The sequence below is a fragment of the Oreochromis aureus genome, linkage group 11 (assembly GCF_013358895.1).
Source record: "Oreochromis aureus strain Israel breed Guangdong linkage group 11, ZZ_aureus, whole genome shotgun sequence".
NCBI classification, from domain to species: Eukaryota; Metazoa; Chordata; class Actinopteri; order Cichliformes; family Cichlidae; genus Oreochromis; species Oreochromis aureus.
In genome coordinates, this window is record NC_052952.1 from 11,822,265 (window position 1) to 11,840,306 (window position 18,042).

General features: G+C 40.1%; 1 long non-coding RNA gene across 1 annotated transcript; it reads left to right on the forward strand.

The window, feature by feature from the left end:
- The first annotated feature begins 13,544 nt into the window (after positions 1-13,544).
- Positions 13,545-15,493, forward strand: LOC120442712. The gene is made up of 3 exons (XR_005614888.1): positions 13,545-13,744; positions 14,043-14,066; positions 15,398-15,493. It is a non-coding gene; the product is annotated as an uncharacterized LOC120442712 (long non-coding RNA).
- The last annotated feature ends 2,549 nt before the right edge of the window (positions 15,494-18,042 follow it).

Here is an 18,042-nt window from a genome sequence, read left to right on the forward strand (position 1 = left end):
TAACAGTCTTTCCTTATTTTACTGCCCTCTGCCATGGCAAAGACTAGAGATAATGCTCAGGTCAAGATGGTATCTGAACATGTAACAAGAAGAGATGAGTAAGAGTCAGTCAGGGTGTTTGTGTAAATCAGTGGCATGTGTAGCTGTGGGAAAAATGAAAAAATACATACTGAATTTTTATCAATAATTAAATGATATGCATGTAAAATCTGAGGTGTTATTCAAAGAAATGTTTCTTTAACATGTACCTGTTCATGTGGAGAGCGTGGCTGACAGCGATCCTGTAACAGATCTTTTGGAGTCATCACTTTACCCCACTGCAAATTAACAAGTTCTCATTGTAAATGAGTAATACTCACATTACTGCTGTGTCTGCAACACTACACCAGTCTCTTTTCCATGGAGGCATGGCTAGCATATTCAGTCTCCCCTGAATCACTGTGTTTCTCAGAAATGTCTTCATTTGTTCTAAGGCTCAACTTCTGCTCTAGTCATGGGTCATTGGGAGAGTGACAGTCTCTGAAAAGACTTCCCCAGGGTTGTTCAGCTGGAGCAGGTCTACAGCACCGCAGGAGGCTCTGAACTCTTCCTTGGTGTAGACGAGGCAAAGCTTGGTCTTCAGTTTGCCTCCACTGAGGATAGACTTTCAAGGTGTTGCTTTAATATTTAAAATGACCAACCAGGAGATATTCTTTCTAAAATGGAAGAACCAGTTACTGTGATTTGAATTAACTGTGACCAGTGTTTAATTTTTTTATATCACAACAACAGTGTTAAGAAATTTAAAATCTGAGGTCATTTTCAGAGCCTGTGCTGCCATCTTCAGGACAAAAGTTTTAAAGATTTTTGAATGTCTTTTGAATAAAATATAAAAAAATTTAGGAACCAAAAGCTCAAACAAAATAGTTTTAGTCTGCATCTAAAACCTGTCAGAGACACATTGCAGATATATTTGATTTGATAACTTTCCATTTTTACTCCCTGGATTTTTGTTTTTTAAGCAAACTTCAGTTTTCAGTGGAAATCCAGAATCAAACTTATGTGGTTTAGATTTATTACTGGATGGAAAACTTACTTTCATATAAATAATTCTGGTTAGATGACTGGAATATAAGACAGCTCCTATGCAATGGCAAACATGAAAATCAGAGCACCTCATTCTAAAAGGAAATAAGAATAAAAATACTCAAATACTATGTACGTGGGAAGAAATTTCACAAACTGACTCATTGCAGTGGCGGTATCCCTTTACAGTACCATGGTCCAATTCAGTGAGCTCTTTAGAATGACCATTTTTTCATGTTTTTCTAAAGGCACACTGCAGAGCTGGGTGTTCCACGTCCATGACCAGGGTGCATGTGTGTGAAAGACCCAGGGGGGCTCGTATATGTTCGTTTCCCCCCCGCGAAAAATACTTCAGGAACCAGTGGTGCTATATACTCTGAGCCTGTACTGTACTTCCTTTACTACTACCAGTATTAATCTTCCCCCTCCTGCTACTAATAATAATATAGTAATTATAATAATAATAACTGAAGCTCAAATATAGCAAAAAGATTTTCATGGTTTTATGTGACGGCCAGTTAACAACATGCATCATAAATATTTTTAGTCCTGGACACATGCAGGTATTAAAATGTAAGTCTACTAATACATGCTGTGTTATTGTAGATAAACTTGTTAGTCTGTAGTGGACCTCTTATCACTTCTTAAGGCTGATTCATGTGTTAAAATGGATTTAGAAGCATTCGTCAGCTCAGCAGCTGCTGTATGTTTGAATCTCAGGTCGTTATTTTATGCAGCACTGCCACCTGCTGCTCAAAGCTATGAACTAGCAGATGAGGTTGAATATTGTCTCCTTGGTTACAAATTAGGCTCTACACACCTCTGTGTTCACTGAGCTGTGTGCTTTATCAGTACAACTCCTTCACCCTCTTTTACACATGAACACAGTGACAGACCTGAGACTGAAGCCAAATCAAAAGTTCCTTTTCATTGGTATTTGGTTTCAGTTCTTAACTCCAGACGGTACTTAATAAAACACACCAGTACTTAAGTCTGAAATGCAGATTCCTGTGCTTTTGCAGAAAAAAACCATGATGCTGCTTACTTTGACAATCCCAGCTGCTTCCCTGTTTCTCTGCTCCAGCTGCACAATGACCAAATGTATTTAATGTGCACAGATCAAAGTGAGAACTACAGTTCAAGACTGTACATGATGGAATTCATGTTATTGGTGATGAATGGGACTCACTGCTTATTGTTTCAGTGAGCTTTCATCCTGGCAGCAGTGACAGGTGAGGGAACCTCTACAAGAATAGATGTCAATGAACTGGAGCTCTGGGGCAGACGTCACTTTCAGGTATTTAGATAAAGCTGAATATGGCAGAAGATGACTCACAAATCCTTGAAAATTATAGTTTTTCTTGATGTCTTCGTTTTTCCTCCATGGATAGATGATCCAGTAATAACACTGTCCTGCAGTACTACCGACTGTCCACTACTGGCCAAGTCGGTCACATGACTGAAAACTATGTTGGAGGACAAACCGAATAAATTTGGATCAAAAGATGCGCACGTGCGAGAAGCACTTTTTTCTTTTCTTCTTTTTTCTTTTTTTTTTTCTTGTCCCCTTCAGTACTGTAGCAATCTGAATGACTGTCTGAAGGCCAAGATAAAATGCCCAATGGATTCTTTTTTCCAAATGGATCATTATGGTCTTGTTCACGAGTGATGGGAGAAGGGAGTGGGAGATCGACAGACGGATTGGTGCAGCAGCTGCAGCGATGCGGACGCTGTACCGGTCTGTTGTGGTGAAGAGAGAGCTGAGTGTAAAAGCGAAGCTCTCAATTTACCGGTCGATCTACGCCCCTACCCTCACCTGGTCACGGTGACTGGCGACCACGGTCATGGTCACGAGCTGTGGGTAGTGACCAAAAGAACGAGATCGCGAATACAAGCGGCGGAAATGGGCTTCCTCTGAAGGGTGGCTGGCCTCTCCCTTAGAGATAGGGTAAGAAGTTTGGCAATTAGGGAGGGGCTCAGAGTAGAGCTCCTGCTCCTCCACATTGAAAGGAGCCAGTTGAGGTTGGTTTGGGCATCTGACAAGGATGCTTGCTGCATAAATGGATCTGCACACAATGATGTGTTTCCATTTTCTTCACCCATCAAAATGAAACACCCAGCGTACATCATTAGCCATACACAAACAAATATGGGCACCCTAAGGTTTGTCACATGGAATGTAAATGGAGCTGGCACCAGAGAAAAGAGGTTAAAGATATTTAACCAGCTCAAAAAACTACAGGCAGATGTTGTTTTATTACAAGAGACTCCCAGACCTGTCACAGGTTTAAACGAACTTAAAACACCTGAATTTCCTAATGTGTTCACAGCCTGTTATAATTCTAGACAAAGGGGAGTAGCAATTTCAATACATAAAAATTCTAATTTTACAGTACTCTACACAGTCATAGATCCAGAGGGTAGATTCCTAATTATTAAACTATCAATACTTAACAAAAAGCTATGTATTGTAAGTATATGTGGTCCAAATGTTGATGAACCCTCATTCTTTCATGTTTTTTTAGTAGACTGTCTGAACATCTAGATTGCACACTTGTTCTTGGGGGCGACGTCAACCTGGGACTAAATGAAGAAGTGGATAGGCTCAACACTGAAGGAACTCAGTGCAATTGGCAGTCCACAAATATAATCAAACAGTATATGAGCGACTATGGTCTTTGTGATGCATGGCGCTCCCTTCACCCCAACAGTAAGGAATATTCTTTCTTCTCACATGTCCATCACTCCTACTCTCGTCTGGATTATTTCCTAGTCAGCAGCTCACTCCTGTGTGACATCTCAGACAAAAAAAACAAAAAACAAAACTGGAGATTTAACACATCACTGTTCAAAGATGAAGATTTTATTAAAAATTTTAAAAAAAGAGTGTACTATACATTTAGACTATAATGGCACTCCTGGAACATTAGCATCTGTTCTATGGGAAGCAGGGGAAGCTGTGATGAGAGGTAAAATAATTTATTTCTCATCACATAAAAAGAAAGAAGAAAACAAAAATATTCAGGAATTAGAAAAAACCATCAAATCCTTAGAAGAAGCATACGTGTCCGACCAAGATCAGGAAATACTGAACAAAATACGCAAAACAAAACTAGAATTAAATGAAATTATTAATTAAAAAAGCAAAGCACAAAGACTTCGCTTGCAGAATTTTGAACACAGTAATAAATCCGGGCGATTTCTAGCTAACCAGTTAAAATAAATAAATAAAAAACAACTATATGACCCTAAAAGAATAAAAAACATTTTTTGGGATTTCTATAAAACTTTATATTCACCACAAATAAACCCGACTAAAAATGAAATAGATCAGTTTCTTGACAACATAACTCTTCCAAAATTACTAGACAGTCAAGCAATGGCACTGGACTTGCCACTGACACCAGGGGAACTCCAGGAAGCCCTGATAAGTATGCCCAATAATAAGGCTCCAGGTCCAGTCCTGGCAATTCTGGCACCAGTATTCCACAGAAACTTGCAGGAAATTAAGGAAAATGGCAGACTACCACAAAATATGAATTCTGCCAATATTAATCTCCTGCTAAAACCAGGCAAAGACCCTGTATTTCCCTCAAGCTATCATCCAATATCCCTTATTAATGTAGACCTCAAAATAATCTGCAAAGCTCTCTCAAAAAGATTAGAGAAGATAATCTCCCTTTTAATTCATCCTGACCAAACTGGCTTCATAGAAGGTAGGCACTCAACAAGAACAAATGACCAAACATCCTCCAGCTTCTGTCTCCTGAAGGGCACCAGGCAGGGATGCCCACTCTCCCCTTCACTGTTTGCAATTTTTGTCGAACCACTAGCAGCAATTAGACAGGCTACAACAATTAAGGGCATAAAATGCAAGACGGCAAAACATAAAATCAGTCTCTATGTGGATGATGTGTTACTTTTTCTTCAAAACTCGCAAACCAACCTTTCTGAGGAAATTACACTAATAAACTCGTCCTCCAGAGTTTCCGATTATTCAATTAACTGGTCAAAATCTACAGTTCTTCCAATTGATTGCTCCTTCCATAATTCTTCTTTTACCCCACTACAATCTGGAAATATTAAATATTTAGGTATTAATGTCTCTGCTAAGCTTGCAGATTAAACTAAGTTAAACCATTTCCCACTTCTAAAGAAAGTAGAAGGCGATCTAGCTAGATGGAAATATCTACCCATATCACTCATAGGAAGGGTCGCCGCTATAAAAATATTGGTCTTGCCAAAAATAAATAATTTCTTTCCTTTTTAAAAAAAATAATTGTTTATTTTATTTTATTTTCACTTGCTACACACGGGACAGACATGACTGGGGGAAAGAAAAGGGAGAAAGAAAGAGAGGTAGGGAAAGAAAAACAGCGGGGAAGAGGAATGGTGATAAAGGGCAAAAAACAAAAACAAACAAAACAAACAGACAAAAAATACATATATCAATCACCTGGATCACCTGTTGAGAAAGAAAAAAGAGAAATCAAGCAAAAAAAGAGAGCAATATAATAAACAACATCATCGCGATAATCTATGTGTATATAACTAATACTAAATATACTAAATATTAAATATTATTGTGCAGCACGTAAGAGCTACAGCACACAGTGTGCTTTGAGGTAGCAGCCAAAAAAAGTGTAGTATTTGTCTGTGAGCACCCTTGTGTACACCTGTGAGCGTGAGCGCGCTTGTATTTAAAAGGTTCCTTCATGTGATGATCTGCTAGAGGGTGTGTGGAGCCATAGTCCCATCCTCCAGGGCATGAAGCAGGTATGGAGGAGATCCAGGCTCCAGACATCCAGAGACCCTCAGAGCACAAGAGACCAAGGAAGACCAATGGAGGGGCAACCGTGCCACTCTCCTGGAAAGAGCTGAGGAGAGTCCCAGATGAGGAGTCACCCAGCAGCCGCGGAGCAGAAGACAGAGGGGGTTGCAGTGACGTGCCCGTGAGCTCCGCCGGCAGCCAGCTGTGCCAGAGTGGACCGAGCCCCACGCTCCAGGCCCCGACAAGCAGCCACCAGGAGTGAGCTGGTGCATACGTGAACGCCCATCCCCGGACACCAATAACTACCAGTGCACCAGTGTCTGAGGGTGTCTGCCACCGGCAGGGGGAGTGTTGGGGGGAGATAGGCCTCCATACCTTGGAGGGCCTGAGATGTCCCTAGGGAGGTGGCGTCTGATACCCGACCTGACATATAGACACAGACAAACAGGCACACACAGATACAAACATCCATTCACACCCTCATGCCCTCATATGCAAATACTAAGCACTCACCCAACGTGGAGACAGACATAAATAGACACTGTACACACAATCACACTCCCCAGGTCTAGGTACCCTTGCCCCTAGAAGGGGAAACCGCACCCAGACCCAGGTTATAAATTATTTATTTTCAATGATCCCGAACAAACCATCACAAAATTGGTTCAGATCTCTGGATTTGTGTATTTCTAAATTCCTTTGGAAAGATAAATCCCCGCTTATCAGCTTAAAAATGCTACAAAGGACCAAGGATAAAGGAGGACTAGATCTGCCTAACTTTCAACACTACTTCTTAGCCAACAGGCTTCAATTTATCTCAGGATGGTTAAAACATACCTTCTTACATGAGCCTTGGCTAGATGTAGAACAAGCACTATGCAATAATCTAGAGATTTCATACCTACCATTTATCAGCTCAAACATCAAATGACACAAATGCTTTAAAAGCATCAACATCAGCTCTTCTCTGACAGCATGGTGGGACTTTCTAAAAAAAACAGAGTCTTCATTGATCCCATGCAAACGTACACCTATCTGAAATAACCCTGACATATTACAAAACAATAACATGTTTAATTTTCCTGATTGGAGTTATAAAGGAATTAAATACTTGGAACATATATTAGAAGGAACAGACTTTATTCCGTTTGACAGACTAGTTATGCAATATGGGATCAACAAGAAAAGATTTTTAGATGATTAAAAATTAAATCCATAGTAAAAAAGAAATTTAAACCCGGTCAAGTTGAATTACAAACACCACCAAGTGTGGTACAATTTCTTACTCTTGAACCCCCAAAATTATTGTCTACAATATACAGAACACTTTCTAAAATAGATGAATCAATATTCCTCCCTATTGCTAAATGGGAGGCAGATTTATCAGTCAGCTTAGACCAAAACGTCTGGTCTCAGGTATGCTTAAAAACCTTTCAATTCATTAGAATTCCCAGTCTGCAATTAATACAATACAAAATACTACATAGAGTGCACTATACAGGTCATCGGATGTTCCAGATGGGCTTTACGTCTTCCAACAATTGCTCATACTGTCAAGGCAATACACCGGACAATTACATCCATGCTCTTTGGTTCTGTCCACCAGTTCAGAAGTTTTGGCGTGAGATATGTGAAGACTTATCAAAGTGTCTGAACTGTAAAATTCCAACCTCCCCTTTAGTGTGCCTGTTGGGCAAATTGGATGATGTCACTACAGAAATGAATACAGTCCACATGGGTTTTACTGCCCTATGCACTGCCAAGAAAATGGTCCTCATGAACTGGAAAAATAAAAATAATCTTAACTCTAACCAATATAGAAACTATCTAATAGATCACACTAGTCTTGATACAGCCTCTGCCACCACATTAGATCAGTCCCTCTGGGCTTCTTTGATTGGTTCCATCACCTAGAGGGGGTGGAGGGTTGTAGTTTGGTCCTGCCTTCGCTATTGTGTTTGATGTGGAAGTAGGGACCGGCTTAGGGTGTCTGGAGAGTCCCTAGGGACGTTATTCCTAGAGAGCCCCTCAAGGGCTTAACCAGGGGAATTAAATACTTGACCGGGGGGTTGTGGTCATGACCTGGTTAGGGGCTCTGGTGGCTCTTAGATGATGTTTTCCTCGTGGCTACATGCAGCAGGGCTGGGGGAGGGTCTGTGCTGGCAGACGTAGGTTACTGGCCTGGTAGCCTGGATCCAGGGCGGGCGTGGGGGCTTGGGATTCTGGGGGTGCTCCGTCTCCATGTTGGGGCTCTGGCTGGGCCTTGGGGGCTTTGGTCCTCGTTGGTGTGTCGCCGAGGTTGTGGGCAGGTGGGTGCACGGTGGTCAGCCCTGGTGCAGGAGGCCTCTGGTGCATTGGCGAAACTGGGGGGGCTCTTCAACTGGCAGGGGGGTTGTTTCATCCTTGGAGGAGTTTACTCTGCAGGTGGGGTAGAGACATAGGAGTGTTGGAGATGGACTTAATCTGGGTGTCTATTTTCTTGTGTAGCCTGGGAGACAATTGAATGATGGGGTGGGTACAGTTACCTCCTGGGGTCGGGTGGGCTGCCCCGGGTCCTGTGGGGCTTGGCGGTGCTGCTGCTGTGGGCCTGATCTGGATGAGCCTGGGCCCCCTTGCCTTGGTGGGTTCCAGAGGGCGGGGGTGCCTACTGGGGTTCCCTCCGCATCCCCAACTGCCTCCCATTTCCTGCTCACAATCACTGTTTGTCTGTGGTTATATGTCAGGTCGGGTCTCAGACTCCACCTCTCTGGGAACATCTCAGGCTCTCAGAAGTACGGAGGCCTATTTCCCCTCACCACACTCCCTGCTGGTGGCTGATGCCCTCAGGTGTTGGTGCGTTGGTAGTTCTCGGTGTCCGGGGCTGGGTGCTCAGGTATATATCTGCTCACTCCCGGTGGCTGCTTTGCGGGGCCGGGTGCCCGTGGCTTGGTCGGGCCTCTTCCAGAGTGTGGGGGGCCCTCAGGCCTCCGGCCTCTGGACCTGGGGCTCGGTCCACTCTGGCACAGCTGGCTGCCAGCAGCCTACGGGCACGTCACTGTAGACCCTCTGGCTTCTGCTCCGTGGCTGCTGGTTTTTTTCTTTTTGAGTGTCCTTTTTCACTGTCCCTCTTCCCCTCTGTTTTTCTTTTCCTTCATCTTTTTTCTCCCTTTCCTAACCATGTCTGTCCCGTCTGTAACAACATAAAATAAAATAAAATAAAATAAAATAAAATACAAAATAACAACAAAAGTCGATTAAAATGGAGCAATACGGCAAGGCCGTGATGATCCACTTGGTAAAGTAAATCCGTTGGGTATCTTTGTTGGCCTGTGGACATCAATTCTGATGGCTAAAGAACGAAATGGGACAGGAAAGAAAAAAAGAAAAAAAAAGACATAGAGATACAGGCACACACAGACACAAACATCCATTCCCACTCTCATGCACACATATACAAATACTCAGCAGTGTGCTGGACTCCGGACAGATGCAGAGCAGAAAGCAGGACACAATGATGGACTTGTGAGGATTTTTTTCCATAGTAGCTTATTAATGAATGACTGTTTGTTAATAATGTCTCTTGTTTCCAATCAAGTAGACCAAATATCCACCTGTTGAAATATCACTGAATATCTTTTTAGTCACACAGCCCCCACTGGTGAAGTAAATTTCCTGGTATGCTAAAGTATTTGCATGTGCTGCTGCTTGGATGACCACACAATATAGGTTAAACATGGTGATCATAACAATCATGGTATGTTCAAAGATACAAATCAGATGTAAAAGTCTTTTCATGTTGGCAGCTATGAGGGAAGTGACAGAAATACAAATTCAGCTGTGACTCAGAGAGGGGATCATATCAACATCAGTGTGTCTACAGAAAACTCCAGAGTGAGGGTAGAAGTCTTTTCTTTCTCTTATTAGAGGACACATTTGTGCAAAGAGTCTAAAGTAAAGATGCTGTGGAGTCTGTTGTTCATCACTTTGATTGGTAAGTGGATCATTTGATGTTCCTGCCTGGCACAGTGATGTTTCAATGATCGTTATAAAGAATGAAAAAGATCAAATATAACAGTTCAGTTTTACTGTGAGTTGATCCAAACTGCTCGATAAAGCAAAAGTCATTTTATTATGTATTATTTTTGATTGTGTTTCATGATAGATTGATATGAATATGTGACACTTAAATAATTAAACATTCAGTATTTTCTATAATTTTGAATTTAACTTTTATATATATTATTTCCTTTAGTTGTAAATGGATCCTTGGCTGTTGAATTGGTTTACTCATGATCAACTTTAGGCTCACTGATACTTTGGTGATACTTTGGTGTGATTAACCTCAAGCATGAGTGTTCTCAAGTGGGAGCTGGTGTCGTATTACTAGACCACCTAGATGACATGAGGTTGTCTGGTTCGTTAGGTCACAGGATGCCTAGAGAGGGTCAGAGCAGGAACAGTGACCGGGATGTCCATGACGTCAGGGGTGGATAGGGAAGCAGCTGAATGGGCCAAGGAGTGACCCAACATAATGTATGGCGACCTCTGGTGGTCCAGAGGTCGAGAGAGGGAGTGTGAAGAATAGAAATATTTTACTGCTATTATTTGCTGCTATTTTTATAATCATCATTACCATTTCATTATTAATAGTGATGTTGCATTCAGATGCATTCAGATGTTCAAATATATTGGTACTATATAAGACTTTATTACAAGTCCAGAAGAACCACTTTAAATTGTTGAGTTGAATTTATAATCTTAAATGTTTGTATGCAGACTGCATGGTGAAAGAAAAGGCCCCACGTAGAGTAACTCCAAAATGAGACAGGAAGTTATAGGCTTTTGAAGTTGCATGCTTGCAGAAGTGAAACTGAAAGCAGAGTCTGACTGCAAGTACTGTGAGTAGGTGATGAAACTGTATTAAGCTTTTAGTAGAGGCTCTTGATTAAACATTTACTCAACATATTACATATATAGTTCCAGTTAGGGTATTACATGAAAGGATGAGCCTCTGTTCTGGTGACAGGTCAGAAGTGCAACGGGTGAGATGAGAGAGCATTTAAGGGCGAGACACCCATACACACACATACAGACACACATAGTGAGAGAGGTCATGACACGTGACGCAGTACACAGCACGACGCACGCCCCACGCACGCACACACATATTAGATAAACTCATTTATATAGGTAAGAGTTTATAACTGCAAAGTGGGGTGCGTACGTGTTAGTCTGTTCCAGGAAGTACACCAGATGTCCCAGAGATAAGCGACAGCGAAGGCGAGCTGAGAGGAAGCACCTGGCTTCGACGCCAAGATGATGTTCTGTTTTAAACTATGTTAAAAGTCATTGTGGTTTTGAGTTGACGATGCTATATTAAGTCTGCCTGGCAACAGAAGAGGGGTGGTACAATTCTCACCTCTATAAAGCCTTTGTCTGACTATTGTAAAGCAGTTCAATACTGAATCTGAACAGTATTGGCTCCGCATATGTGTATTCATTAAAATGCCGTCTAATTTGCACCCGGCTGGATCTGTGGTTATTTTTGGATTTCCCCTCAATATCTGAACCTTAACACATGTTTAAACCTCCTGAAAAAATAAAACTAAAATTGGAAACAAATGTTTGGCCTTTTTTTCAGTTTGTGTCTGTTGTGATGTTTGTGAAGTTTACAAACATTCAGCGACTGCGTTTGTGTTTCAGATTGTCACTTTAAATTCACTGAATAACTCCATATATCATTTTTACACTGTAAAATGCATGTTTCATTTAAAATGGTCATTTGGAAAAAAGTGTCTTTTTAATGTTTTCAAATGGAGACAGTTCAGTAACGACCACCAGCCGATGCCCCTTTTATTCAATCCATGAATTTCAACCAGTGATAATTATTCTGAATGAGTCGGTATGAGCAGTAAATTAAGGCATTTAAAGGGTTTTAATAATATAGCCTTCATTAAAGCCACAAAACTAACTGAGATCAGGTTCCACACCCACGACTGTGTTTTGAACTAATGTAACATTGATTTCATCAAAAAAAGGCCAGAAGTTTCTGATATCTTTTAAAAGACAAACTGTGTTTTTGTGCAGGATTTTCCAACAGGTAACCTGTGCAATAGTGAGCAACTGAGTGCAAAATCTTTACTTTCTTGAAAATCGTTTTTTGCAGTTTATGTAACTGAACTGATTTCTTTTGACACATCTTTTTTCTGACAGTCTGTCACCTAACCAGCCTCCTGCTGCTCAAGTCAGCTTCAGTCTGAAACTGCTTTTCATTAATCATATTTTTTAAGGTCTTGTTTCCCTCTGACAGCTTTGAATCAGCAGATGAGCAGGAGAGTGAGGGACATCAGGAGGTGACTGTGAAGCTCAGCGAGGACAGAGTCTGGCTCAGTGTTTGCATTTTCCTTCATCAGGACAAGGTACAGCATGTGACTGTAACCTCTGTTTTTCCATTCAGTATGTCACATGCAAACAGTAAACCAAAACATGAACCTCAGGGACACAGTGTTTATTTTTCACTCTGCTTCATAAACCACTACTGCATTAGAAATAATTATTAAACTCTCTCTCTCCTGTAGTTTGCCTTTTCTTCTGGTTCTGTTGTGGTCTTGGGTCTTTTTACACAGTGGTTTTGAGTTTTTTGGACACAATTCTTGGTTTTCTTAGGATTTACACTGTTTCATATACTTTTCCCCTTACCGTTATCAGACCTGTTCTTTTTTCCTAGGTTTGACTATAATCTTCCCCCTCAGTGTATCCTCACCTTGCATCAAGTCTCCATTGGTAATGTTTCCCTGTTTAGTCCTTCTTTTCTCTCCAATGTTTAGTTAAGTCTTGTTCTGCGTTCAGTTGTGTCTTCCTGTGTTTTTGCAGTAAATGTTGTTTTCTGTTCCTGGTGTGTGTACTTCCCCTGCCTCGTCATGTTTATAATTTTTTGCTATGCTTCCACCTGTTTCCTCTTCCCTCTTAACCTCGGTTGCATCCCAAATGTATTTTCGATCTCATTTTCCTAACCTTTTTTACTTGACTTTTGAGGTCAAAGGTGAGTAGGTGAATTGATAAGGACTTTGGAAAAGAGAAGAGCCATGTGCTGAGAAATGGCACAACCTTGCACTGGTCTCCTTAACAGTGTCCACTGTGTTGAAACTAAAATGTGCAGAAGACTGACTATAAAATGTGCATGTTACTTAGCACAATGTGTTTTAACCCAGTTGTTCTATGCAGGTCATATGAATGAGAACAGGAAGAGAATATTTAAACGAGTGACTCAAATGTAAATCAAAAAGTCTTTTTTTAAGTTTTACTTTGCAAACTGTGTATAATTTTAGGGTCTTTACCTTACAATGCAGCAAAAACCATGATGCTGCTTTACTTTGAAAGTCCCAGCAGCTTCTCTGTTCTCTGCTCCAGCTGCACAATGAGCACATTTATCTAATGTTCAAAGATCAAAGTAAGAACTACACTTCAAGACTGTACATGACGAAATGAATGATGAATGCGACTCCCTGCTCATTGTTTCAGTGAACATGGAGGGAGTTCTTAGTGAGACATTGCTCCACCGTATCATTATGTGAGTTATTAATGTGACATAGGTTCAGGTGTGCAGGTAGTTTGTTTAAGCTAGCTATGTAGCAATTCACAATGCAAATCAGATGTAAAAGTCTGGGAATGCTTTGCCTAATGAACATAACAGCCTCACTCTCAGTGTAAACAGGAGAAATGTATATTTTCATGTTGGCAGCTATGAGGGAAGTGACAGAAGTACAAATCCAGCTGTGACTCAGAGAGGGGATCATATCAACATCAGTGTGTCTACAGAAAACTCCAGAGTGAGGGTAGAAGTCTTTTCTTTCTCTTATTAGAGGACACATTTGTGCAAAGAGTCTAAAGTAAAGATGCTGTGGAGTCTGTTGTTCATCACTTTGATTGGTAAGTGGATCATTTGATGTTCCTGCCTGGCACAGTGATGTTTCAATGATCCTTATAAAGAATGAAAAAGATCAAATATAACAGTTCAGTTTTACTGTGAGTTGATCCAAACTGCTCGATAAAGCAAAAGTCATTTCATTTAGTTTAAAGAGGATTTGACTTTAGTAAAGCTGGTTTCATTTCTGCCTGAGTTTTGAAGGATGGTTTACATTCTGTGCTTTCTGCTGTATTACCAAACAACAATATCAGAGCTGGCAGTAATTCACTCATTCTTACATCGTTCTCTGAAACTTCACAGGAAGATCAACTCAACAGGATCAAGGTGAGAGTGCATTTCTAATCAGTTTCTTCAGGTTATATCAAAAAGTATGATTCTTCTGTTGTGAATATACTTATTTGTAAAGTAGCTGATAGGTTTGTAGCTTGAACCTATTCGCTGGAACGTTGAAGACAATTTAATTACACAGCAAGCAAGACACGAGTAGGCAAGTTCTTTATGTTTTACGTGCACGGGAGAGAACCGAACAAACGCGGTTCCTTCGCTTGACCCCAGTTGCTCTCGTCCACTCTCCCGTAACACTGCTCTTTTATTGTGGTTACATGAATATGCATAGGTTCATTAACATATGACATCTTACATAGGTATGCATGTGAACGAAGAATACCCTGTGTGTGTGTGTGTGTGTGTGTGTGTGTATGTGTGTGTATGTGTGTATGTGTGTGTATATGTGTGTGGGGTCAAAGCATGACCCCATATATGACTTCCCTAAACCTGCTGGCCTGGAAGTCCAGCAGTTCATCTAAACAAAAGGCACTTAGACTACAACACGTTTATCCTACCATAAAACAATAAGACAAGGTACGACCTCTCCCATGCTCCTAAAATGTGGGTGTGAAAGTCAGAGAGCTCTGGAATGCACACAAAGCCTTTTACAGCCTACTAAAGATCACACATCCTATCACTACACAATCGATTATACACCTCTAAGCATATATGGGTAGATATTTCTAAGCATAAATGACAATCACAATACAAAACCTAACAGTAGCGTATTTAATTTTATGCCTTTTAAATTATTTTTATATTTTATTTTTCAATTCATTTATTTATTTGTACATCACAGTAGACGTCATATCTGTGGGAACATGTTTCATGTGGGGATTTTCTGTTGGACTGAAGCAATTTTAGAAATATCTGTATAAATAAATGTTGTAAATGCAAATTTATATTGAATTATGTTCTATGAAACATGATCACTGTGATTTAGAAAAAAGTGCTGTGATAAATGTGCAGTCTTTGATATGTTTTGAGAGTCAAATTATTCATTTCATTAATTCTGATGAATTTTTATTCACCAACTACATTTATTCAACATTTATAATGTAGGGAGGCTGCTTGGAAATAATCTGTGAGTGTGTGTGTGTGTGTGTGTGTGTGTGTGTGTGTGTGTGTGTGTGTGTTAAATATGTTTGCCACAAAAGATTCAGTCAGATTATGAAGCCATAATTCAGATTCATTATTTAGGAGTGAAAAGGAGATTTTTCCTAAAAAAAAAAAAAACAGTAGAAGACCTGGTCTGAAGTATTATTACCACTGACCTTGTTTCTTTCTTTTTTTTTTTTTTTTTACTTTACTTTCAGTTACATCATCAGGATGTAGTCCAGGCTGGGAAACTATCAAACTGGATGACAAAGTGGCATTTCAGTCTTCATTCTACACAGATAAGAATGGTGTCAAATACACTGCTGACAGAGCTTTGGACGGAGATAATACGAGATGTTCTCACACTTTACCCACTGAGCCTAATACTGAACCCATCAGCTGGTGGACAGTTGACTTACTGGGTCTATATGAAATTTCCTGCATCAGCATTTACAACAACTATCAATCAAATATTGATCTAAGAGGTGCTCGGATCCTCATCAGAAACTCATCTGAGAGAAATGCTGCTGACACCACTGAGTAATACCTTCATCTTACTTTGAATCATTCTGTTCTCAGTCAGGCTCCAGCATGTCCAATATTTTTAGATAATTATAATGAATATTTAAATGTCTTTAAACCCAGTAATACAGTAACACAGATAACCCTGTATCCATTCTATCAAATGAAATAGGAGGTCTAATATAATGTGATGTGGTTTTGGGTAATAATCAATTCTATGTCTATCTTCTAATTCTATTCTTCTCAGACAGCAGCTCACATTTATTATCCAGCTGTTCGACTGTCTCCACTGTTTACAGCATGATTTAATCAAACAGAGACAGAAACACAACTCTTTCTGTACATCTGTCCAACCTTTTGTCTTTTTTTACAGGTGTGCAACAATCAACACAACTACAAGTGGAGAAAATAATACATTTAACTGTGAAAATGGACCAAAGTGGGGGCGTTATGTAACTGTGTACAAAAACACATCTGGGTTTGTAATTCTGTGTGAGGTGATGATGAAAGGCAGAAAAAAAGGTACAATAAAACATTCTTACCCACTAAGTTAACTGGTCAGTCAGTAGAGTCAATATAAATGTGTAAATGTTGACAGTAAGAATTATGTGCTTGAATTAACACAGCATGTTAGACACTCAGAAACACTGTTTGGTTTGATGCTTCTAAGTTTCATGTTTTTGATGTTTATCCTTTTAGAGCCATTTAAACTGATTAAAGAGAACAAGGCATGGGAAGACGCCCTGTACCACTGCAGAGAGGAACACATGGATCTGGTTTCCATCCTTGATAAAGAGACCCAGGGCTGGGTTGGGTTGGAGGCTCAGAAGGCTGACACTCCCTTTGTCTGGCTGGGTCTTCACTACAGCTGCACCCTGGACCTCTGGTTCTGGGCTGATGATCATTGTGTAGGTTTTGATCAGTGGGCTCCAGACAAGACAAGAACAGCAGACTGTAGCATGAGTGGTGCCATGAATACAAGTGGGAACCATTTGTGGTACAAGAAGTCTGATTATGATAAATATAATTTCATCTGTGCAGTGTAAGAAGATCCATGGATTGGTTTTGTTTATTCAGTTAGACAGGTGTCAGTAGTGGCTTGTTGGGTTGTAGCAAACTTTCCTCTAAATCAAAGGTGATGGGTTCAGGCTCAGTGTAGCAGGAAGACAAACAGTGGTGAAATTAAGCAGAACTTTCATATTAACACTGAGAAACATGTTATTGTTTATTTTTTAACAATCTGTCCTCACTGCCTCCTCTTTGTGTCTGAAGTTACAGTACAAACTCCTGCTGTATTTATTTTGATATGATGGTTATGTGAAACTAAAATAATCAGAGTCTAGGTATTTCTCACAAATCTTTAGATTATAAAATATATATTATTTTCAACTTATATATTCTTTTATTAAAACGTGATTTCCTTGTGTCTGTCATGTGTGAACCTGCTTTAAAAATAAAACTGTAAATGGACACAAATGTTTGTCAGTTTAGTTTTCACACCTCACCATGTCATTACCAGGGTTTTAATAGTTTTGCAATTTTCATTAGTTTTTATTTTTATTTAGTTTTGACTTCAGATTTTCAATTTTATATTAGTTTTAATTAGTTTTTACCAATTGTTTGCTAGTTTAGTTTAGTTTTTATTTTTTTGAAAATCCTTAGTTTCCGTTTAGTTTTGATTAGTTTCAGTCATAGTTTTAGTTGTGTTTGCAATAATTAAGTGTAACAAAATCCCAGTTTCATCATATCAGTCATTCTCTTCTGCTTATCCTTGGGTATGTTGCTATTCCAGCTACCATACCCTGCACCCTGGACAGGTCGCCTGTCTGTCGCAGGGTTAACACGCAGAGACAGACAACTCACATTCCCACCTATGGGTTCTTTAAATAAATAAATAAATAAATTAGGGCAGATGAACAACCGTTGATACCAGGCAACTATAAAAGGTATATCTTGGCCCCAATGAGACTATTAACTCTTGCAGCACCGGGTGTTCGTAATTTTGGTTCAAGTGAATTGATAAACCTTTGGAAGGCAATTGACTCACACAGTTATGTAGATATCCCAGTCCTGTTGTCTCGGGATGCATCACGCTGCCTTGCCTGGTGTTAGCTTCTGTTTCTGGGGATGAGGGTGGAGTGTGCTCCTTACCTTCTCAAGGTAAGCTAGGTTAGCCTTCTTGTGTGAGCTTTTCAAGTGCACTTTAAGGTTTGTGGGATTTTTTCCCTTTAGAAATGTCCTCATAATTTGTCTCGCTCCACTACAAGACACTTGCTTTATCCAAAACACAGTCATATTCAAAGTAATCCCAAATTGGAAGCTGGTGCTTTCTCCAGACTTTTCCTGACATGAT